The sequence below is a fragment of the Vulpes lagopus genome, chromosome 21 (assembly GCF_018345385.1).
Source record: "Vulpes lagopus strain Blue_001 chromosome 21, ASM1834538v1, whole genome shotgun sequence".
Taxonomy (NCBI): Eukaryota; Metazoa; Chordata; class Mammalia; order Carnivora; family Canidae; genus Vulpes; species Vulpes lagopus.
The window spans coordinates 6909311-6933462 of NC_054844.1; the positions used below are offsets into that span (position 1 = coordinate 6909311).

Consider the following 24152-nt stretch of genomic DNA (forward strand, 5'->3'; position numbering starts at 1 on the left):
AAAAAACCTGTTATATTTCATGTTGAAAGGTTGATGAAAAGAACATCTTTATACAAAGCACAGCTTTTACTATAAGCTCATGGACAATGTTGGTATTGATGTTTTTGAAGAATACCTGACGTCATGGTGGAACCTCTAGAAGAGCTCAGTCGGATTCCAGCCCTGCCAAACCACGTCTGCTCATTACCAAGACACAGGCCATGGCTGTCGTGAGCTTCTGCAGCCCACATTCATGGGTTCATCCATGTGAAAACTTAACTGAAGCCTGGTTATTTTTCTTTCTGATTCAAGGTACACTTCTTACCTTAAAAATAACCCTGTTTGTTCTGCCATTGGGCACTGCACCTCTTCTTGAGGACTTCTTTTTTCCCTGAATTTGTTCCCCTCTCATCCACCAAGAAGGAAAGAAAAGAACCTATAATAAGCACCTACCCTGCTTTTTACATACATAGAGAAGTTAATCCCTACCCTCTGAGTTAGAAATTATCCTCCCATTTGCAGATAAGGAAAACAAGTATGGGAGAATCCCATGCCCCAGATCCACACCCATTAGCTACACACCTGAATTCCCACCAGATATCTATTTTGAGAGTCTTTGATCTTTTCCACTGCCCCACTGTACCAACTCCAAATCCCTTCTTTCCTCCACTAACTGTACCTCCCTCCTCTAATGCTAGAATATGATTAATGGCTAAGAGAACTGGAATAATTCTCCCTGTCTCTCTCTCTCTCTCTCCCTCCCTCCCTCCTTCCCTCTCTCTTATACACACACATAAAAAAATTGACCCTACAAAACAGGAACAATCTCCACTGTCTTATCTTGACCCAGAAGATGACCATGTGCCCATGAGTCATGTTAAAAATTATGGAAGAATAAAAATTAAAAACCTCCTAATTGCTTTTCCAATGATTGAGATGCACTGTCCTGAGCACCATAAATCATTTCTCCAGGGCTTCGTCAAAATAGTTTTCTACTCATCTCTCCATGGTGCACCTTCCTGGTCTCTGACAACATACACTCCTTTGGCTCAGAAACCCTTCCCACCCGGTGCCCTGCCCAGCACCCACTGCAGCCTTTGGTATTGTAAACAGCAAATGATCATCATGAATGGAACAGCACAGTTTATGTCGACACTTTGACATAAACCAATATCTAAATCCTATCCTCACATATCATGGTTGGGGGTAAAAATGCTTAGGTATGCCAAGGCCACAAGGGAGACAATCAAAATATCCCCCTCAATCCACTTATTCTTTCCTCAGATCATGCACAGGTTATAAACACTCTTGGCAGACATATGACTTCATACCTCACCTACATTCTAAAAACTAGTTTCTCTGCATTGCACAGCAGCTTTCTTATTAAAATCAACAGTACTGAAAATTTGCACTGCATGTTATATTGCACAAAGTACATTCACATACTCTATCACATGTAATCCTCCCAAATACTCCTTATAAAAGAAAGTAAAGGTCACAGATTGAAACAATCAGCCCAAAGACAAGGAGCTATGACAGGGGATTCTGGGACTGAGACCATGTCTTCTGCCTCCTTTGCCTGAACTCTTGCAGCTCTACTACTTTCTTACCATTTAAGTGGTTGTATCTTATCTCCCCAGCCATACTGTAACACCTCAAGGATTATACATATTTTTCTCCTCACCTGGACATTATACAAAGCTCTGCTGTTTCCCAGCATTCGGTAAATCCCTGCTGAATGCATGAATGATGAACATGTGAAGTAAGCTCCTCTGTGGGTCAAGTAATGGCAAGTAGAAGAAAGCAAGCTTCAAGTGATTCACTATTTGGGTGAATGGCTTTTAGGACTTAAGCCATGCAGGGGCAGTACCAGTCTCTGGTGACCAGGCTCCTGATTCCCTGGAAGAATCTACCTTTGAGCAGCTATTATCATATACCCTCCTCCAAGAGCTTTCTCCCTGCAACTTTGACCTAAGGACCAGGGATGAGGAGTTCCTTTAGGCTTAGATGCAACCTCAGTCCCAGTGTCTTCTTCCCATCAGTATACAAATGTGAAGTCTAGTAGAACTCAAAGCTTAAGTCAAAAGTCACATGCTTACAGATCCTTGGCATGGCTCCTGCGGTATGTGAGTGCAGAGTAATGCCATAACTGGGAGGACCACGCCAGAATGTCAGGGAATGAGCTCCCGAACATGGCCGGCCCTGAAGAACTCAGCTTCCAGATCTTAGAGGAAGGTCATGAATCCCTTATCCAAACATCCTCCAAAGTACTTCTGGAATCCTGGACACATTATAGCAGATGCATGAAATATGCAGAAAGGGCTAGGGTGAAAGAAAGGGAATAATCAGATATGGAAACTGGCATGAGTTTGAAGGAAGTATATAGGTAGTTGGCGAGAAGGAGGTCCAGCATCACTTTAAGCTGTGGCTTGCAGCACCAGCATCAACCAAGGATCCTCAGCACTGTGGATGAGAAAAGGAATGGTCTTTCCATCAGGCAGTGAGGTTAGTAGTAGTCAGCATCAGCTATGGCCTCAGTGAGGCTCCAGAAAGAAGGGAAAGTCTTTCACCATATGTTGAGGATACAGAGGAGACAAGGTCTTAGGGACAAAGGCAGCAAGAAGGAAGGGAAGGGAAGGGAAAGGAAGGGAAGGGAAGGGAAGGGAAGGGAAGGGAAGGGAAGGGAAGGGAAGGGAAGGGAAGGGAAGGGAAGGGAAGGGAAAGGAAGGAGTCTCTCTAGCCAAGCTTCCTTCTCCTGTCCCCATGTGAATGTGCTTCTCAAAGCCTGGCAAGCAGCAGCCTGGGATGAGTTGCTGCAGAGGCTGCATGGGGCTTGCCAAAGTGGCTCCTAAGGCATCCAAAGGCTCTTCCCAGCAATGTTGTCTTATTATTTCGGGGCAAATGCATCACAAACATATGGATTTGATTGTATCTCCCCACCCCCATCTTCCTCTTCTCATGCCAGAAACACACACACACACACAGATTTCAAAATGAAAAGGAAAAAAACAAAAGAACGGCCAGGGACCAGAATGCATAGTATGGTTTTAAGCAAGCTTGGAACATGCTGGGGAAATAATTGTCGCTGGTCAACAAATCCAAAGAGCAGTGGCACCCAGCCCTGTCATTAACACTGACAGCCGGGAAAGTAACTGCAATTCAGCCAGAGCAGACATGTGGACTGGCAGAGGGAACTAGAAATAAATGGCCCCCAAATCCTTGACACTTAGATAGGTAAGGTGACGCATCATTTCCCTACAGTCTCAAGACCAATGTATACAGGGGAGTCTACTTCTGTCCTCAGACTTTATCAAGGGGTTGGTGTCCAGCTGTTCTCCATCTCCACTGGAAATGGAACAAAATGGCTTCCATTAGAGCAGAGGGAACACAGTTCAGACATCAAAAGGAACGACCAGTTGTAATGCACTCACAACAGAGCATATTAATCACACACCTATAAATCAATCTATTTACAAATATTTGTTGAATGCTTACCCTAATAAGGCTTGCACCATGTGTCAGACACAAAGTAGATGACTTTCAAATATTATTACCAGTCGTCACAACAGCACTACAAGAATGGGTATTATTAACCTCATTTTGTAGATAAGGACTGAGACACAAAGAAGTTAAATGAACTTCCCAAGATCATAAAGCTAGGAAATGGTAGAACAAGGATCACTTCAAGTTTGTCCAAATATAATTTTTTTCCTCTATTTTCTTGAATTTCAGCTAAGTGCTGAAGGGAATTCTTTGTACCTCCCTACAAAAACTGGCACATCATTTTATGGTGAATAGATGTTGAATGAATAAATGAACAAGTACAAATGATAGGTTCTACCACCAATGTTCTTATACCAGGTTTCATCAATTTAAATGTTTACCTTTAAGTATTACATAAAATAATGTATATCTTACATTCAGCAGACTCTTTGAATCAATGAGAAATAATCATCTCAAACTAAGACCAGTTTGACATAAAAGTGTACTGAACAATAACGGACACTTGAGTGTAAAGTGTCAAAGTAAGTGTAGTCCAGACTGAACAGTCCAAAAAGAGTGGGATCAATTATAGATTTAAAGGCCAAAAATAATAACAATAATAAAGTCCAAAAGAACTTTGATGGCAGTGGGGAATGGTCACTGGAAGCATCTCAAGAATATAGAGATTTCTTAAAAATGGGGACCTCAACTGATCTTTTTCGTTCTCCAAGTTCCAGTTCTATGTTATGTAAGAAAGAATGGTGGTATCTTCCCTCTGAATCATCAAAAAGTAAAGGAAAGCCCAACCCATCCAACATTTCCAGTGATTCCTACCCAGAGGCAGAGAGTTGAATCAGATGTCCTCTGGAGAACCCTCCTAGATCCAGGATTCCATATCTAAAATGGGAAACCTGACTGGCTGCTGCTCACCTGATTAACTAGAGAAACTTACTATGCATTGACATCACTGAATCAAGAACTCATTCAACAGTAGTTTGCTTACTCCCTTCTCTAGCCAAGCTTCCTTCTCCTGTTTCCCCATTTTTTGTCACTTCCCTTCTCCCCAAATATACTCACACATGTGCATACATGCAGTCATTTAAAGGTAAATTAACCTGTCTTCTCTATTCTCAAATTAAGTAATCTAAAAATCTACTTCCTCCAGGAAATGCTACATGTCTGCTAGGGAACAGGGACAGAGAACAATCATACACCAAGCAGAACCTTTAATAAGGACCTTCTCCTTGACTTCTTCCTTCAAAATGCTGTCCCAAGAGGTAAAATAACCCAAAAACAATTCTAGTTTGCTGCAAGTAATGGGTGAAAATCTGACGAGGATCAGATATTTGCAGGGTCTCAAAGACTGTCCTCACAAATTTCTTATTAATTACAGAAGAAAACCAATAACCACTCAGTGGAAGAATCTAGCAAACACCACCATAACCCAGTGATCAAAGCTAATGTCACCATGAAAGGAACACACAGACACCATGGGCCTCTCGTTGTGATATATTGAAAAGGATACACATTGCTTAGGTAGGATTCCTACAAAAATACATAATCTTGATCCAGTCATGAGGAAACACCAGACTAACCCAAACTGAGAGACCTTCAACAAAAGGATCCTTTATTCTTCAAATACACCAAATTCATGAAAGACTTAAGAAAAGATTACAAATCAAAAGAGCCCAAAGATATATAACAACCCTAAATTGTAACACAAGACTTATTGGGACCACTGAAATTCCAATATGGATTCTAGAATAGATAATGACAGTACTAAATTTCCCAGTTTTGAAAATCACACTGTAGGAAAAATCCTTGTTTTTGGAAAACACACACTCAGGTATTTAGAGATAAAAAGCATGATGCCTGCCACATTTTCCTAAATGGTTCAATAATAATAATATATTTGTGTATGTGGGGAGAGAGAGAGAGAGAGAGAGAGAATGACAGAGCATATGCAGTAAAATGTGAACAACCGATGAATCTCAGTCCCAACAATATGGGAGTCCTTTGAATTACTTTCACAGTTCTCCTGTAAGTTTGAAATGACATCAAAATAAAAAGTAAAAAATATGTAAAACTAATTTCTCCTCATTTCACAGGCATCATTTATCCCAGGCCCTGGCCTCTAAGCAGCAATGTCCGATTTTTTCATTTCCACAAGCCATCATGTTAGAAAACAGAAAAACATCCACCCCTTGTCTCTCAACACATGCAGCCTTTCCTTTGATTTCAGGAGAGAGACTACAAGTGAGCAAAGTAATCACTGAAAGTAATTATCTGGGCATAAAACAATTAGTATGACAACCACAGAGAGAAAGTTAATAGCCATTTACGTGACTACTCACTTGTAAACACACTAGCAGGGAAACTCAGCCAACTCCGCTCTCTGCTCTCAGTAATTACGAGTCTTAAATCAAAGTTACAAGGCAGGGCAAGCAGTAGGGGCTATGTATATTTTGAGGGAGGCTCCAAAAACAAGCATAAAGATGTTCCTGGAAGCTGTTCTGGAAGGAGCAAAGGAAACCTTGATCACTTCTCGAGGTATTGGAATAGTTTGGAAGGGAAGGGGAAACGGGCATTCTTTCCTGGCCATCGTTGAAAGAAGGGGAAACCATCTAGGAAAATGTTACACTGTGTAGAATTTACTTCAAAATACATCATCATATAAAGTGTGAGAGGATGTGTCTCACTCGACTGAACCTCTAATGCAGGTGCTAGCCAGGACAGCCCAGGTGTTCAGCTGGCACTCTATTCAGAAAGCCCGTGCTCACAGGTGGCATCTCTGCTTCGCTTATCTCTGTCGACAAGCACAGCTTGGTTAATTAGCATAGAGTGTCAGAAATGGATTTTCATGGGTAAAAATAATGGCCTGTTGACTAGCATAGCAAATGCTAGAAAAGGGCTCTCATTTGGCAAAATTAGAGGCGTTCAAATAATGTAGACTGGCTTGACCTATTTCAGACATACTCCTATCCTAGCTTATAAATATCCAAGGAGGCCTGTACCCCTTGTCCTAGGGATGACGCCGCAGGCTAAACCCCTAAACGGCCCCATGTCTAGCTGAGTCTCTGGATTCTATCTCCCTGACACTGTTTATAAAGGTGACAACAAAGTTTTGCCTCTAGAATTGAGGGTTTTGCCTGGAGTGAATCTTTCATGCATGGAGATGGTCAGAGAATACAAAAGAACAAGTTGGGACACTTGGAACACATAGTTTGAACCATTATTTTTCACACTTGTTAATAAATGTCACTTACTTCAAAACCTCAGAGGCTATCGGAAAGAACTGTGCATGGCTGAATTGGCTTAGGTCATCATGCAACAGATGAATGAGGTATATGGTCCTGCACAAACACAGGGGCAGAGGAACACGGGCCTTTTTGTTAATGATCTCTACCTTAACGCCACTGCAGTCTGACTATATATGCCATGTGACCTCAATGCCTAAAAATCACTGGAGCTTGTTTTAGGGGCTAGAATATGGTCTAGCTCAGTAAATGGCCCATGTGCACATGAAAAGAATGTGTTTGCTGCAGTTTGGGTGCAGTGTTCTTTGAATATCAATATCAAATATTCATAATGTTCAAGGCTACTATATCCTTAACTGATCAGCTACTCATCCTGTCCATTATTGAGAGAGTTGAGATCCCTAGATATCATTGTGATTTTGTCTATTTATCCTTTCTGTTTTGTTCATTTCTGCTCCATGTGTTTTTTCAGGTACACACAATCATAAATAGGGTCGTTGCATCTTCTTAAGGAGCTGGCTCCTTTATTAATACAAATATCCATACCTCTGATAATATTCCTTACTCTAAAGTCTATTTTTTCTGATATGGACATAGCCACTTCAGCTTCCTTTGGATTAGTGTTTGCCATATCTCTTTTCATCCTTGTACTTTTAACCTATCTGTGCCTTTATATTTGAAGGATGTTTGTAGTAGGCAGCACATAGTTACATGTTGCTTTTTTATACAATCTCACAATCTCTACCTCTTAACTTTGATGTTTAGCCAATTTATGCTTGATGTAATTACCAATATGCTTGGATTGAAGTATGCCATCTTGCTATTTTATTTTGTACTTGTTTAGAGCAACAATAGGGCTAACCTTTTTTCAGGGATTACTTGTCTGCTGTCTGATGTCTAGAAACAGTTATTAACATAAATTTTAATGTGGCCTGTATTTGTTTATGGCAGAAAAGCTAGTCTTATAGCAGGTACTCCATCATGGCCAGATGTAGAAGTAGGGAATCTGTGCTCAAAAGGTTTCTCAGGTGATTCTGGTGGTTGGAGAGGATAGGGATAGGCATTCCAAGCAGGAAGAACAGCATGGATTGAGGCATGCAGGGGTGAAAAAGCATAGTAATTCAGGGGTTTACAGGGAGCTGCGTGTGGCTGGAGAGAAGAGTATATGTGTGGGGGAGAGGTGTAGAATTGGGAATCTCTAATTCAAGGGTCATGGTTTAAACGGATAGTATAAAGGCACACAGCAGAAATGTGAGCTACTGGTTATTAGACAGTAGAGAATTCTGGGAGGTATGGGGAGCCAGAAAGCATAGGTTCCAATTGGAAACATTCATGTGTAGTTTTTAAAACCTCTTCTGGCCCAAAATTTTTGAAATGTCTCCTGGCTGAAATCTCCCCCAGAGCCACCAATTTGCAACACCTGTGACTCTTCCTTAGCATGGAATGCCCAGATTTGAGCACCAGCTTCCATGGAGGACTGACGGCTCAAGGCCAGTGACACCATAATTACTCCCTATCCATACCCCGTGAGTTCATTAGTTCAGTTAAGACAAGCTCACATTTGAAAACGAATTGAGAGCTCATGTTTAGCTGTGTTCAACTCACTACCACCCCCCATTTCATTCACACAAATCCCTCCCACATCAGGTTTTCCTACTCCTGCACTGTATTTACATTCCTGACTTTACATTTATCACTATTAAATTTCACCTTGTTGGTTTGGAATCAGGGTTCTTCTTGTCAAGAACATTTTTTTGTGTGTGTGAACGAAATTTTTATTTACATACTGTATCTAGAAGCAGATAAATTCTTATACAATTAATTTTCAAAAATGTGCAAGAAATTACTATAATTTGTTTACAAACCAAAACACATAGTAAAATCAATGGACTTTGGATAATTCATTCTGTGGTGTTCTCAGTACAAATGGTACACACCTGATTTGAAACATACAGAAAAAGTGTAAACTACAGCAATCTGGATTGCAAGTATTAATTTCATGGCACTCCAACGACTATAAAATTTCTTTAACCCAACATGTATACTTATTACAAAATTCTATAAGAATTTTTCATCTCTGGATGTAGAGTTTGGATCACTTTTCAGAAACAGTAACTACACAGTCACCATGTTATGACTAATAAAAAGAATGTTTATTTAAAAAAATCCTTGAGGGATCCCTGGGTGGCGCAGCGGTTTGGCTCCTGCCTTTGGCCCAGGGCGCAATCCTGGAGACCCGGGATCGAATCCCACGTCGGGCTCCTGGTGCATGGAGCCTGCTTCTCCCTCTGCCTATGTCTCTGCCTCTCTCTCTCTTTCTCTCTCTGTGACTATCATAAATAAATTTAAAAAAAAAAGTTTAAAAAAATCCTTGAATCTTGACTCTGTTATCTTTCAAGGTAACTACTTTTTCCAGATGTGTGCCGATGGAAAAGATGGTAAGTATGCCTCCTATTCTCAAGGACTGAGAGCTTAATGACTAGACAGCATGACACAACTCCACCTGGACTGATGCTGGCCAACAAGTGCTACCTCTGTTCTTCATAATCTCTACCCCCCGGGAGAACAGAGAACAGAGGAGAGGAAGCATAAACCAGTAAACCAGCTCTTAGAAAGTATGTTGGCAAAACTCCACGGTTGATGGTAAATTTGCAATCTGCTCATGGATTTTGCACAAATGTTCCCACGAATACTCTTGCTGCTCATTTCCACAGGTAACAGTGCTGAAAACGGAGAAGCTAGGGCCACCACAGAGCAGGACCGTGGGATCACTATTCACATCTGGCTTCCACTCAGCAGTCCTGCTGCAAATTAGCTGCGCGGCCTTGGGCTACTGAGCTGTCCTTCCTAAGCTTCTGATTACTCTTGTGAGATCTCCCTCTCCAAGAAGCTTTGCCCTTTCTCCCACCCTGGTACCATCTCTCCCGCCAGAGACTCACCTATGCCCCATTTCCACAAGGCCTGGCATTGCCGTTGCTGTGACAGACTGACTTCTGGGAAAGGCAGTTAGGGGAACTTTATCCCTCAAATAACATTCTGCAGTGCAATCTTACCAGCTTCCTATTCAAAATCCTTCCCCATCACTTGAGCTGAGTATTTCATGCTGGCTTTATGATCTGATGCCTGCCTAATTTTCCTGCCTTACACCCCTCCTCCCCACACACATATACTCTTCACTCCAGCCACACGCAGCTCCCTGTAAACCCCTGAATTACTATGCTTTCTCACCTCTGCATGCCTCAATCCATGCTGTTCTCCCTGCCGGGAATGCCTATCCCCATCCTCTCCAACCAGCTTCCATCATGATTTGGAACTCAGCTCAGCCATGCATATTCCCAGCATCCTCTAGTTTGGGAGCCCTCTGAGTTCCACTGCACATATCCTGTCTGGGCATCCATCACACATCCTTATATACTAGCTGACTCATCTTCTCACCAAGTTGACTAGAAGCTCCTCGAAGGCCAGGATTTTTCATTATTACTGTCGTCATTATTTATTCCTATCACAGTGTAGGTGTTAGAACCACTGAGTGTTTTGAACAATGAGGAAATCGATAGCAAGCCAAGCGCCAGCACACGGTTCAGTTGCCTACCTCCCCCACAGGCCAGGCCAGGCCTATAAGCTCAGCCCTTGCCATGGTGCCCTGAACTCAGACCTAGGCTCCTGGGACTGCATCACAACTAGATTCTAAATGTCTGACCGTGCAGTGTGACTCTGCAGGCATTCACTCAATTCTCCAGCCTCTGTCTAAACCTTCTCCCTAAGCAGGACAAGTTAAATGGAAGAAATCTCCGCTCACAACTGCCTCACAACCAAGGAGGAGCCACACTCCCAGATGTGCTGCCCAAGAGAGGTGCTCTGGTGCCCGGAATCCAAGAAGTCAGGGAAGCCTCTGGAAAAACATCAGTTGGAAAATCCATCCCCAGCCAGCCCTCTCCAGGCCACTCTCCTGCCGAGTTTGAAGTCTACAACCCACTGGTTATTTACGTTCCTAACCCTGAGTTAGGGGCATCTGCAATTTAATTTGAGCCATGGACAGAAATGACTATTCTCTGTTAGAGTTGCAAGAGCATAAGTGACTTTCTAGGCTGAGCTCTGTGTGGCATTCCCCAACAGCACCCCTGCCCTGAGCCAATGAATACCTTCTATCAACTTTCCAAAATCCCCTCTGGCAGGCCACAATGGGGGTCACTCGTCTCCAAGTCTGGAAGATGTCACTAGGGGTGAATGGGTACAGAGCAGCTGGGATGGACTGGTAAGGAAAGTAGGTGGAAGAAAGAAGAAAGCCTAATGGTTACTGGAGGAGGGAGAAGGAGAAAGTGCAGGGGAACCAGAGAACTTTAGAGGGAGATACCCACAGCCATGAAGGCTGAAGACCACTAACTCAAGCCCTGGGAGGGGGTGGGAAGGACTCAGGAGGGCACTGATGGGTTCTGAAACATCTTGCCAGGAGTCAGGCTCTAAATGAGTGGTAAACAGATCTGCCTGGGCACACCCACTCCTCCTCACTACCCATGAAAAGAATAAAGAAAAGTAGGGCAAGGGTGACTTGGGTCCTTCAGAATCACTCTCACACAATCTGTCTGCTTCTACCACCACCATTCTTCTTAGAGATACTTCCTGAAAGTATCTTCACCTCCACAGAAACACACCAACTGCCTCCTGCCCACGTCTGGGCCCCTGAGGACGAAAGGCCAACACCGAGGGAGGGGATAATGGACAGCAGAGAATCCTGGTCAGGGGACTGGGCATGTTCCCAGCCCATTCACCACGGGGGGCCCCACTGCACATCTCATCTATCCTCACTGCTCACTGGTCCTGCCCGGGGGTTCACTGGCAATTACTATCATCTTTCACAGACGGAGCATGGCTGCCTCTTTGCCCCATGTTCACATTCATCACTCATTGTACCGATAAAAAAAAAAAAAAACACCACTGCTTTATGTTATTCGATGTGCATACACGCAGATAAGAGCCAGAGTTACCATGGAGAGCAAAGCTTTGAAGGGCGGTGTCCCTTGGCAACAAGGTAGAGGGCCTTCCATTCTTCTTCCACACTCATGTGTGGCCACACACACACACCTAATTCCCATGCACCAACCCCACTAAAATAACTCAAAGCCATTTGGAGCAGTGGTCTAGCCTTCCCAGAGTCAACCAGCCCCCATGCCAGGTCTCCTGCTATGCAGCTGCCATCCACTCCCCAGGCCAGCAGCCTCTGAGATGCCACGCAGACTTTTCCACCCGTCCAAAGCTTCTTAAGTACCTCTGATATACACCATGTGTCCCAACAGGAAAACACACACTCATCAACTCCACAAAATGCTCCAGATGTGATCAAAGCTAGAGAGGCAAAATAAAACAGAGATGGGGGTGTTTAGGAAAAGGGAGAGGAAGAGAGAAATACAGGGGTATGGTAACAGGGGTTCCCTAGGTGGTGGTGAGTCCAATGGGTGGAGTTTAGAACTGGGGTCCAGACTCCTGGGCTCCAATCTCTACTTCAAATTGCCTCCTTGTGAGACCTGGGGGGCCTTGCCCCCAGACCAGCTTCAGACTTGAGATTCTATCTACAGAGCCTAGAAAGTTGGCCCTGGAAGTGATGCTATAGATCACCTGGCCCAACCCCCCTACTATTAGGTGAGGAAGGTAGCAGTAAGTCAACCTGCCTGGAGGATCACCACTATCTCTAACCCCACACACCCTTTTACCTCCCAGGTCACCACTGTCCATATTAAATGTCAGCAGGTGACAAAAGCACAAATTAATGATTCCTTATCTAAAAGTAGCCTCAGACATGATACCTCTGTCCCTCTGCCCCATTAAATCTGTTAGAGGATTTGGGTTCCTTTTTTATAAAGTGAGAGAATGGCTTTCAAAGACCTCCCCAAATCTAAAACTGTCCTCGTGATCTTCAGCATACTCCCTTAATGAACCAGATTTGTTTTATTCCAAAAGATCTAGAGTCCCTTCAACATCCCATCTAACATCTGAACACATTGGTCCACTGTCCCCCACCATCGCCTCGAGGCCCCTTTCAGGAGGAAGCCCCTGTGTCTCACCAACATCTTCCTTCCTCAGGTTGTAACAAAAACAGTTAAGATAAATGGGCTCTAAAGTTTTACTGCCTGAGATCTGGAGCAAGTGACTTATCCACTGTGTTGCAGTATCCTCCTCTTGACAACAGGGATGATGACTGTCCAAACTTTACAGGGTTACCATGAAGATTCAAGCAGATCATACATACAACAGACATGGCAAAACAGGTGCACAGTGAGCATGGGGATTGATGCTGTTAGTAATGGTCATCACCATGCCCACTGACACAGCTACCACTGGGGAACAGGGACATTACAACTAGAAAAATCTGTGAGTTAGTTAGGACATGGAGAGAGGGAACAGAAAAGAGACTCTTAACTTGGCATCAAACCACCCAGAGCATCATGTCCTCTTAGAAGGACAGAAGATACCCAGGAGCAGAAGCTGCTTTTCTCCCAGATATCCCCTACCCTGCCCCCAGGCCCTCCATCCTGTCTGGCACAAAACAAGAAAGCTCTTTCTAGTGCCCCACAAGGAAGAATATCAAGTCCTTTAAAAGTAAAAGCCAACTGGATCATGTAAGTGGCACCCACACAAGTGCACCCATATAAGTCAAACCCTTCCAGGATGTACTTTTTTCCTTAGGATAAATTCCAAAATCAGGTCCAAAAGGCCCTGAAACCTGCCACTGTCACTCCCCTCAGTGCAGACCTAATGCTCCTGCATCCCAGGCACCCTCTCCCAACAGTGCAGTGGTATACCCAATGGCGAAGAGACCTGACTCTGGAGCCAGACTTGGGAACCCAACGCTTACCTCTGACTTACTAGCTGTGTGAGCTTGGGTGACTCAACAATCCTTTGTGTTTTGGTATCTCCTCCATAAAGTGACTATAATAGTATCTATCTCCAAAGGTTGTTGTAAGCCAGCAAATGCAAAGAGCTGAAGCAGTCCCTACCAGCACAGGAAGTGCCATATAATATTAGCTACTGTCATTACTCCATTCACCTTTGTCTGGCTTATCTTTGGTTTTACTCATGTATCAAATCTGAGTTCAAACTTACTTCCTTAGGGAGTCCTTCTCCAACTACGTTGGATTATCCTGTATCTTTATCCCCATTATATTCCGCGCTCCTATACTATAAACCATGTCACCCTTAAAATTAACTATGCATTATCAGTGCTCCCTGCTAGATCACAAGCTCCATGAGATCAAACTAGCATGGATCACAGGTTCAGATATTCCTGGGACAGTTCTGGTTTGCACTGCTGTCTCAGTGTGGTAGGTTAGATTGGCGTTCAGCAAATATGAACTCCTCTTTCCTTAAGTAAGAGTGTACTTCCCAGAAACATGGATTTGTCCTTGGCCATGTGACTTCTTTGGTCAATGGAACACTAGGGAATGTGATGTCAGTGATACTTATAAGAGGTACTGTTTGTTTCCATTCCTTTGCTTGTGCTCTTATGATGCATCATGAGAGGAACATGCTCCAACTAGTTTCTGATCTAAGGATAATGTACAGATTTATGAAGACCTGAACACAGTCTGGAGCCTAGAGCCAAGCCCAGCCAACCCTTAGCCTGAAGCAGAGCTTTTTCACTCAGCCTAAAGACACATGTCTTATTTGTCTAGCTAAATAAATGACTGCTGTTGTAAGCTACTGACTCTGGGATAGTTTGTTATGCAGCATTATTGTGACAATAGCTGACTAGTACAGTCAGCATAATTATTAATTGTATTCACCATCACTGTCAAAAGTGTTCCAGGTTAGATGATAAATTATCTCATCGCCCAAAGTCAGTTCATATCTATCTTTTTATCACTTTAACTCCAGTGCCTAAAACAGTGCCTGGCACAATGAACATGCTGTATAAAACTAAACTGAATTACATGGTCTCTGAAATCTCTTTCCCAAAACATGGAGTCTTCTTTCCAACTGCACGGTTAGATGCTAAACCTTCAGAGAAGGGCTAATATAGCCAAAGGAAGATATGGTCTCACAAGATTTGATAGAAAGATGTCAAGCCTTCAGAGAAGTGCTAGTATCCCCAAGGGAGATATGATGTCACAGGACTTGAGAAAGAGGGGAAACAGACCATGGAATAAGCATGGGGAATGATCAAAGTGAAAGGACATTCTTGGGGAATAATGTACATCAGATTTATCAGGTGGGGTTTCCAGGTGGCGGAGTGCTCACGAGTGGGACAAAGAGACACCCTTGGCATGGTTCTTCTCTCAACTGAGCAGCTTACCTTCCTAATTAAAGGTTGAGGAGTACACAGAGTATCAACCCAAGGAAATACAGTCATTTTGTTATTGCTAACAGCTGGAAGTCAGTAATTGTCCTTACCTTCGTCCAGATTAAAATGCCCAAATACAAAGCTGAAAACTCCAATCCTCCAATCCCCTTTTTGTCTCTTTGTGTTCAATTGAACATGGATTCTACGAAAGAAACTGATGAGGCCGACCCAACAACCCTGGGGCCTGTGCCCTCAAGGAGGGTTCTCCTGGGTCCCTTCAATGGGCTGGGTGAGCCAGGCTAAGTACCACATCTTCCACAGCCTGAGTCAACCACTGCACCAGGGGCAGACAGCAGTCCTTGGCTGTTAGCCAACTACTCATATGTCTGAATACCTTGCCATAATCCCAAAGGTACTGGAGGACAGCAATCTCCCAGGCAGGGATCTTGAAGTTTTTTGTTTTGTTTTGTTTTGTTTTTGTTTCTTGCTTATGTCTGTAACTTCCAGACCCACAAAATGCTGTGGTTTTCCGTTTCTAAAACAGAGGCATGTCCCTCTGCGAAAAGCCCAGGCGTGTCAGGCTAATTAAATTTAGCTATCTTGTGGTTGTTGTTGTAACGTGTGATCCGCCAATGTTATTCAACGTGTTAAGACGTTTTCTGTTTATGTTGGTTACATACCCATGTGGTGTGGGTGGAGAACATCACTCAAGGGAATATCATTAGCAGGAACGGGGAGCTCAAGGGTTCCAGAGACACGTGGTGAGACAGTGGCTCCCGGGATCAAACAGTTGGGCCGTGTCCATGGTAACTTATCCACATGCTAGTCCTCTCACTCTTTCTAAGGCAAGATCAGTCCCTTAGATCTACCTGCGGTCCTTGACACCCACGGACAGGCTTGCACCTGCCACAGCCAGCCGAGAGGCTTTGTCGGGGAGGACAGATTCCCCTTTCTCTGTCAGGGAGAGAGATCACACCAGGTCCAAAGGGGCTGAATGACTTGCCCAAAGTTTCCCAAGAGAGCCGGCGAGAAGCCGTCTGCTCTCACCTCATAGCTAGGAGCACACAAGTTCCCAAACCACTATAAGCTGTTTTTCCACCTGCCTAAATTCCAGAGAAATCACGTGACAGTTGGTTGTCCCCTGTCCTGACCCCTTTGCCTGGGCTCTCTTTCCTCACTGCTTCAAATGTCTCCTCCAAACACTGCCTGTAACCCTCTGCTTGCTTCTCAGCCCCTCCTCGGCCCCAGCCACACTTGGGTCTCCACCAGTCAGCCTCTCTTGACCAAGAATGCTTTCACCCAGGTCCTGTAAATCTCCCAACCACAATTCTTTTCTCTTTCAAATCTCTGCTTTCTACTCCAAACTCACCTGTCCCATAAGTTGCCTTTTTCTCTCACAAACCATACTAAATCAAGTTACTACCCCTTTGAAACCTTCTACAACCTGGCCCTGGCACGCTGACAGATCGCTGTGTGTGTCAGCCACCCGCTTATAATTATACTACTTAGAGCTCTGTGACCTCCATCAGCAGCGTTCTACTGGAAGCACCTTGTGTCCCACCATGACACTTCGAGCTTCCTGTTCCCTGCCTTCTTTTAGCTTTGACACCAATCCCAGGACAAAGCTCTTCATCCAGTAAACCCGTGAAGATCCATTCTCATGTTGTTAACAGACTCTCAGTTCTGTTTTAAGAAAAACCTTCAAGAGTCTGGGTTTCTGTGATCTGATGGTGTCATACTTACTCTGCTCCCATGTCTGAGGCCCCTAGAGCTTCAGAAACCCCACTTCACTCTCACTGGAAAACAAGAAGACATTCCCATGACAGAGGCAGAGCCTCCACAAAATCCCACACTGGACAGGAGCCAGACACTGAGACAGGCCATGGAAGAGTCTCCCCCAGTGCCCAGTGCAAACCAGTGGGGGTGTCTGTTGTGAAACCTACAACTGAGACCCCGTAATACAGTAGTGCCATGGAGAGAGCTACTAAGTTGACAAAAACAAGAAGTGACAGCTGACAACATGGAAGATGTCACAACAAAAAACTATAAAAAGTGGAATTGAGAAACAAAAACATGGCATTCTCTGCTTAACAGAGGCACAAATGATTCTATCCAGCTCAACAAGCTAAGAGTGGCCCATCATTCCTGCTATGCACAGGGGAATGCTCATGACAACAACCCCACTGTAAGGCAGAGGCTGACTATGGCCAGTGAGCTCCACTGACCAGAGTGGTACTGACCCCACACCAGTTTTCCCTCAGAGCTTAACATCAGATAGCTGGAAACCTAGCTTGCTCTGTGTCACCTTCAGCCACATGTTACAAGGGAACAAAAAAACAATCATTTCTGGAGTTAGGTAGGCCTTGGTTTGAACCCCAGACGGGCTGGCTCTGTGGCTTATGGAAGCTCCTTGTCTCACCGAATTCAGTATCCTCATCTGTAAAATGGAGGTAAGAATACCCACTTTGCAGGATCATTGGGAGCCCACACACAAAGGTACATGGTTAAAATGCATTGATTTACGGTAAAAACAAAACAAACATAGTCTTATGATTATACAGTATTTGTCAAAACTCCTGAGCTGGAGAGCTATGCAAAGCTTAGGGAATATTATTTTTTTCCTCTAGGGAGTGGATAAATAATGCCTTTATTTAACCAAGACTGTGTCCATCATCACAGTATTTGTGTGATACTTTATCACAGTCTTCAAAATAACATCATGGGCCGTGTGGAACAGGTTGTATAGTCCCTATTTAATAGCCAAGAAAACTGAGGTTCAGGAGAAAATGGCTTGTCCAGACATTACATCAACTGGAAACAAAGCTGGAGCTAAAAGAAAGTTCTTTTCATTCTTAACCCACTGCTCCTAGTCTACAGGAATGTCCCTAAGCCAGGACTCAATGCATGCTCTATCCATCCTCTAACTTTGTAAGTGGCAGCCTCGCTCCCTCTCCATTTTCTTTCTGGATAGGGAGCTCTTATTTGTTTAAGACTGTCTTCAGATGCATCCTCTCCAAATCTCTGATCACATTCACTTTTTCTTCCCTGAACTATTTCCAGTCTGGCTGAGTTTTTTCCTTGGGTGTGATGACCTTAGACGCACGTGAGGCTTTGCCATGATTTGGCAAGTGATGTGATCCTAAAAATGTGTCTTGACAATTTCCAGGGTCTGCGAGTGCCGTAACACATCACATGGATGTTCCCAGAAATAGTTATGGTCACCCCCAATAATCTTTGCCTTAGGCATAGCCAATTCCCCTGAGCCCATCACCGTAGATCCCAGTTTCCTAGTTTCCCCTCATGATCTTTTCCATGTGCTATTTTTTACAGCCTCACAGTTGCTTTTTGCAAATTTCTCCACCAGCTTGTCCCTTCATTTCCCAGAAAAGCTAGGGGTCATCTACAGGCTTAGAGGTCTGACCCTGACCTCGAGTTCATTTCCATGTGCCCGGCACTAGCATCTGATATATGGTCAATGGAAAATATGTGTTGGTTCCCCTACACCAGGTAAGGTGTGTAGAAGGACCCTGCTCTAAGTTTCCCAGGCCACTGAGCCCAGAAAAGAAGCATCGGGACGATGCTGCTGCTGAGCATCCCGTGTCACAGGAGGACATACAGAAAGGCCCGGGAGTGTTATACATGTACAGGAAAAAAAAAAAAAAACCTCAGGTACGTGAGAGCTGTTAGGGACACAAGAATTCTTTTCCATTTTTTTTTTAAAGATTTTATTTATTTATTCATGATAGTCAGAGAGAGAGAGAGAGAGAGGCAGAGACACAGGCAGAGGGAGAAGCAGGCTCCATGCACCGGGAGCCTGACGTGGGATTCGATCCCGAGTGTCCAGGATCGCGCCCTGGGCCAAAGGCAGGCGCCAAACCGCTGCGCCACCCAGGGATCCCTCTTTTCCATTTTTTAAAGGACTGAGCTCCTGGAAGCTGAACTGGAATCAAAAGGAGGGAAACCGGCAAAGCTACTTCTCTGGTTCCATGACCTCCTAGTGGCTAGAAACGTCCAGCAGAGAAACAAGCTTCCCCTAAGGCAATGTGCTCTCTACTACAAGAAAAATCAAGCCAAGGCTGGGCATTTGCTAGGTGAATATGCTGTGAGAGAGCAAGTCTCCATCCCTTTGCTCCAGGCCAGGCCTCAAGATGCTGACCCCTAAGTGCCGTCCACCTCTCTGTGCCACGGTTTGGTACCGGTGGTTGTGGGTAACTGAGAGTTCATTGCTCATGAGGGACCAAAGGGACATGCAGCATATAGCTTGCCATATATTTTTAGAATAATAGCAGCCTCTCTTCCTCCCCAGGATGTTGGATAGAAAAGAATCAAGGAGGCAATGAGCTGTGAGCCGTACAGCCTGGTCCTACCCCAGTGCTGCCCATGGAATTCCGGGTGGGCCTGGGAAGTGTGTGTGTGTGTGTGTGTGTGTGTGTGTGTGTGTGTAGCTTCCTGGTGCTGGGGATCCACCATTTGTACCATAAGGCTGACATTCCAGGCAGAATGAAGAGTTTGATCTGAAACAGGAGCCACCATCCATGGAAGGCTGTTCTGAAACTTGAGAGGCTGCCCTCCTATGACCAAGCCAGCCTCTGGGTACAGCCTAGAGTGGAGAACACTTTATTCCAATTCCTTATAGGTCACAGGCCACAGGCTTTCCCCAGGAGGAGATGCTAGACTTAATAAACAGCCTAACTTATTTCCTCATCTGTAAAATGGGCCAGAATATAATAGCACAGAACATTACCATCCTTGTTTTGGTCCTGCCTTAATCTGCTACAGCCTGTTGTACCGTGTCTACTCTACCTCTCGACCTCTGGAAGGAAAAGGAACATTCTTCAGGCCCACAAGATGCTAATTCTTTCCAGCCTGCAAAATGCTTCCCAGCTAAATCCAATACTTCAAATGTTGGGACCCATGCAAACACCAGGGTCTAGTCCTATATTGCACCTCTCCTTGGCCTCCCCTCCCTTGGATCTAGCCTCACCAACTTCAACACTGGATTCTCTAACTCACAGGGCAGAATGAGGGACGTGGGCCAGATTGGCACAGAATCTACACAGGTAAGTCTTCCAAGTCAACTTTTGACCTAAACCACTCACAATCAATAGTTGTGAAGGATCTGACTTTGGGTCAGTGGGATTTCTGGCCATTGATAGCAGGCTAAACAGTAAATCCATATGTGGAATAGCCCAGGCTGGCTATGAAGACACATTCATGTCCTTTAACCTCAGCTTTTCAGAAAGGTGCATTTCTAATTCAAGGGCCACCTCTTCCAGGAAGCCTTCCCTTATTCTGCTAGCAGCAATTACTCTTCATCTGTTGCCCTGCAGTATTAGGTTTGTACTTATGTTATAATCCTTATAAGCCCTCACTTCATCCTGCCTTGCATATGCCTACCTCCTTACATAACTGCTAGATTCACTTCACGTCCTCATGCTGCCTAGCACAAAGACTTGCTCACCATAAGCATCAGTAAATGCTTATACTGCATTGGACTGAACTGCCTTTATACATCCCAGAGAAGGATCAAGGAGGAGGCAGCAGGGCTCAGGAAATAATTAATCACAGGTTGATCAACATTTTTTTACTCTCCATTCCCTCCCCCAAACCAGCTGCAGCTGGTCCTCCCCGAGCCTGGCCTGCTGAGAAGCCTCCTAAGAAAGAATGTGGCTTCCTCTGTCTTCCTTCTGGAGGGATTTAGATGGGTCACATTTCAGGAGGGTAGAAGTGGGGCCCAGAGACCAAGAGGGATAGATCAAATCACACAGCCTTCTAGAGGCTGTCCTGGAGAACTCTGGGGAGGACAAGGCCCTCTGTCTTATGTAGGAGGAGGGAAAGGCAGCTCTTGTGATGCCAAGGCTCCAGACAGGCTCCCCACGGGCTAGGATAGAAAGATCTGGGATTCTAAGGTGACAAAGATATGTATGTAGCAAAGTGGGGACACAGGGCCACTCGTCTCATCAGATGAGGCCCAAAGGCTCCTGAGATGGTACAACCCCATAGAAATCACTCTCAAGCCACTGTGGAAGTGTTCATATCTGAAGGCTTCAAGCCAGGACATTTCTAAGAGAACTCCAGAGCTGCCACATGGATGGGTTTCATGCCCAGGGCCTGATTTTTAGGAAGCCTCCCTCATGAAGTGGGCATTGCTGAAAGGGAATCACTCCTCTCCAGACTGTATTCCTGATTCCGTACAGCAAATGCTATGGTGCCCTCGTGTTATCCCCTGGGTGAATTCCCCAAAGCCAATGTGCTGCCATCATGCTAAGCTTAGTAGACTTCTGGACCTCCTCTCTTTCTCACACCATCATATGCAGCCAGTGGCCAGGGTTAAAAACAAAAATTTTGTAGATCAGCTTCAACACAGGAGCTAATCAGACTCAGATTTAAAACCTTTGTCTCATCCATATTAAAACCTTCCTGCTAAGAAAATCAGCCTGTGAGCAGACATTAATCTTAGTAAAAAGACAGGTCATGGCCCTGACTAATAGTGGGTCACACCTGTACAAATCCAAGAGGCCCCAAGTCCCCCGATTCCTCCTAGGATGTTAGGGAGTAAACCCAGAGCAGTATATAGGCAAAAAAAATCTACTTTTCTGGCTGTGAGGACCCTCTCATGGCTCCTAAGGGACCAGAGGAGTCATTTACTTGAAGCTAAGGCATCATTTCATCCATTGTCTTGGTCATAAGCTGTGTTCCTGCCAGGGCACAAGTGCTGCTGGCTAGAAGTTGCCAGAGAGAACTACTGTGAGTGGCATCCCTGCTGGATACCTCCCTGGAGAACTTTCCAGGCAACGTTTACACACACACACACACACACACACACACACTCAGCTCACGCCCCACCCAAGCTTTCTAGAGCAAAGATAGGATCCAGGGTTGGAGAGCCCTGTTGGGCTGGGAACCAGTCATCAGCAGACTCACAGTGCAGCCTGCTGGGCATGAATGAAGGTGCAGCAGCAGGAGGCAGGGGTGAAAGGTACAGGGAAGGGTGCCTTGCCTCCCCTCTGTCCACTTCCAACACCTGGGAAAGGAGCCTCAAACCCCAAACTGCAAGTTTAGGCTTGAAGGCCTGTGGAAGGGGAAAGACAGTTCTGGGGCTTTCAAAACGCAAACAGTTCTCCCTGCCCTCCCCACACTCCTCCACTGAGTTCCCAACTTCTCAATGCTTTAGAATGTTCCAAATGGTTGGCATAAGGGAGGGGCACTGGGAATCCACAGGAGGAACAGAAGCTCCGCACTGAAAATAAGGAGCTGAGTGTCCAAGGAAATAGGCGGGAATACCTCCTAGTAAGCTTTGTATCAATTATCATTTCTAACTTCTGTAAGACTCCCCTGCTTCTGCCAATCTTTCAACACAAACATATGGGTGCAATTTCTACATGCAGCACAAAGAGAGTATAGTCCATGTTAGTAAAGTAGCAACAGAACAGCACTGACCCGGTGTGGGGGCCGGCGACGGCTCAGGGAAGGCAGCCACCGGCTGGACTCCGTGGGCCAGGTGGGTCCCGACAGGTGGCGGCAGGAAAGATGGAGAAGCCGCTGGAGAGAATGGGCAGTGAGAAGCACCCACAGGACCTGGCGTCAGGGCAGGCCGTGGGAAAGGAGAAAGGACAGCCGACAAAGAGGAGGAAGGAGGTGGCCTTGACAGAATCAGAAAAAGTGAGTTGGGCCATTTGGAAGGCAATTGTAACATGAGTTTCGGGTGGCACCTGCTGAGTGCGGGTAGCCGTGGCCCACACCCTGCACCCTGTTTTCTCCCTGTTCATGAACCCTCTAGCAATGTGTTCTTGCTTGCCACCTCGCTTACCCACCTATTACTCGGCTTGCCCCTAATGCCCCGGCCCTTCCCTCCCACCCACCCCCCAATTACTGTCACTTTTTCCTTACAGCGGCTCCAGGTCAGAGTTTCTTATACCACTGGGTAGACAGCAGCCCCCCCGGGACCCCCCCACCCAGGCATACTATCCAGCCTCCCCTTCCCTTCCCCTCCAGCCAGCCTTCGAGAGATGCCTTAGGCTCCAGCCTTCCTCCCTTTTGGCCAAACCAGCCAAGCTGCTGGCCTCACCCAGGGGCTATGGGAGCTCCCTGAGCCATCTGATGTGTGAGGAGCAGTGGACAGCCTCCAATTCTGCAGCACACCATGCCCTGTCTAGACAGATTTGAGCTCTGTGTCCTCAGGAACCGCCAGGCCCCAGAGCAGGGCTTTGCTCCAAAGGCAATTCTTCCACTGCAGGTGAGGCTGCTTTGGTGGCCAAAACTGAGTGCACATTGGAGCCATTTCCCACTTAGCTGGCAGCCAGTCACCTGAGGTCTCTGGTGGGGGGGACAGACAAGGCTCTCTGGTAGGGAGAGTTCTTATTTTTTAATCATATTTTTAAAAAACGAATGAGTAGTTGGAGAAAACAGGCGACAGAGTGGGTGGCCACTTGGGATGCAGAGAGGAAGATCAAAGCCCACCAAGCATGGAGGAAACAGCCTTGGTGTGGCCCAGAGAACAGTCTAGGTGGCCCATGCTTCATACAAGGCGGCCCAGGAATGGGAGGTGCGGGGTGAGGAAGCCTCAGTCACAGGCACCCCGCGGCCCTGCTCTGGACCCCAGCACTTCAGTTAACGGTCTTCAGCTGTAACAAACACCTGCCGTCAAGAGACGTCCAAACCGAGCTCCCAGTTCCCTGGGAGGGCCATCATATCTCTGGGTGGGAGGTGAACCTACCCAAACTACGGCCCCCAGGCTGCTTTCTTCTTCCAAGAAGAAGCTGGAATTCCTCCCTCTGGACACAGTCCTTCTGGCTGCTGCCCCTCTCACAATCCCAGCCCAGGGCAATTAGCCAGGAACACTCTCTGTGTTTACCGGCTGATTAATTAGCTCATTATAAGAGCCACAAGTGACCGTGTGGCAGTGAGTCCATCATGTCAGTCATGGCCAGAAGTCCCCATCTTTTCCAAATAAGTATGGGCTACCAGGTTTCTTCACTGATCCCTTAGGTCAGTCTCCCATTTTCCCCCAAATTTGTGATAAGCAGGATCCTGAAAGACCAGAGAGAGAATGTGGCTTTCCCAAAGAAGCAATAGCCCCTAGGTGGGCTCAGCCTCCGCTCTCAGCCCACGCTTTCCCACTGCACAGTGGTGCCTCCCAACATTCCAGCTAGGAAAGA

General features: G+C 45.6%; 1 protein-coding gene across 2 annotated transcripts in view; it reads right to left on the minus strand.

The window, feature by feature from the left end:
* The window catches only part of LOC121479676 (anoctamin-2), a 341299-nt gene that overhangs the window by 188784 nt on the left and 128363 nt on the right, over window positions 1-24152 (minus strand). The window lies entirely within an intron of this gene.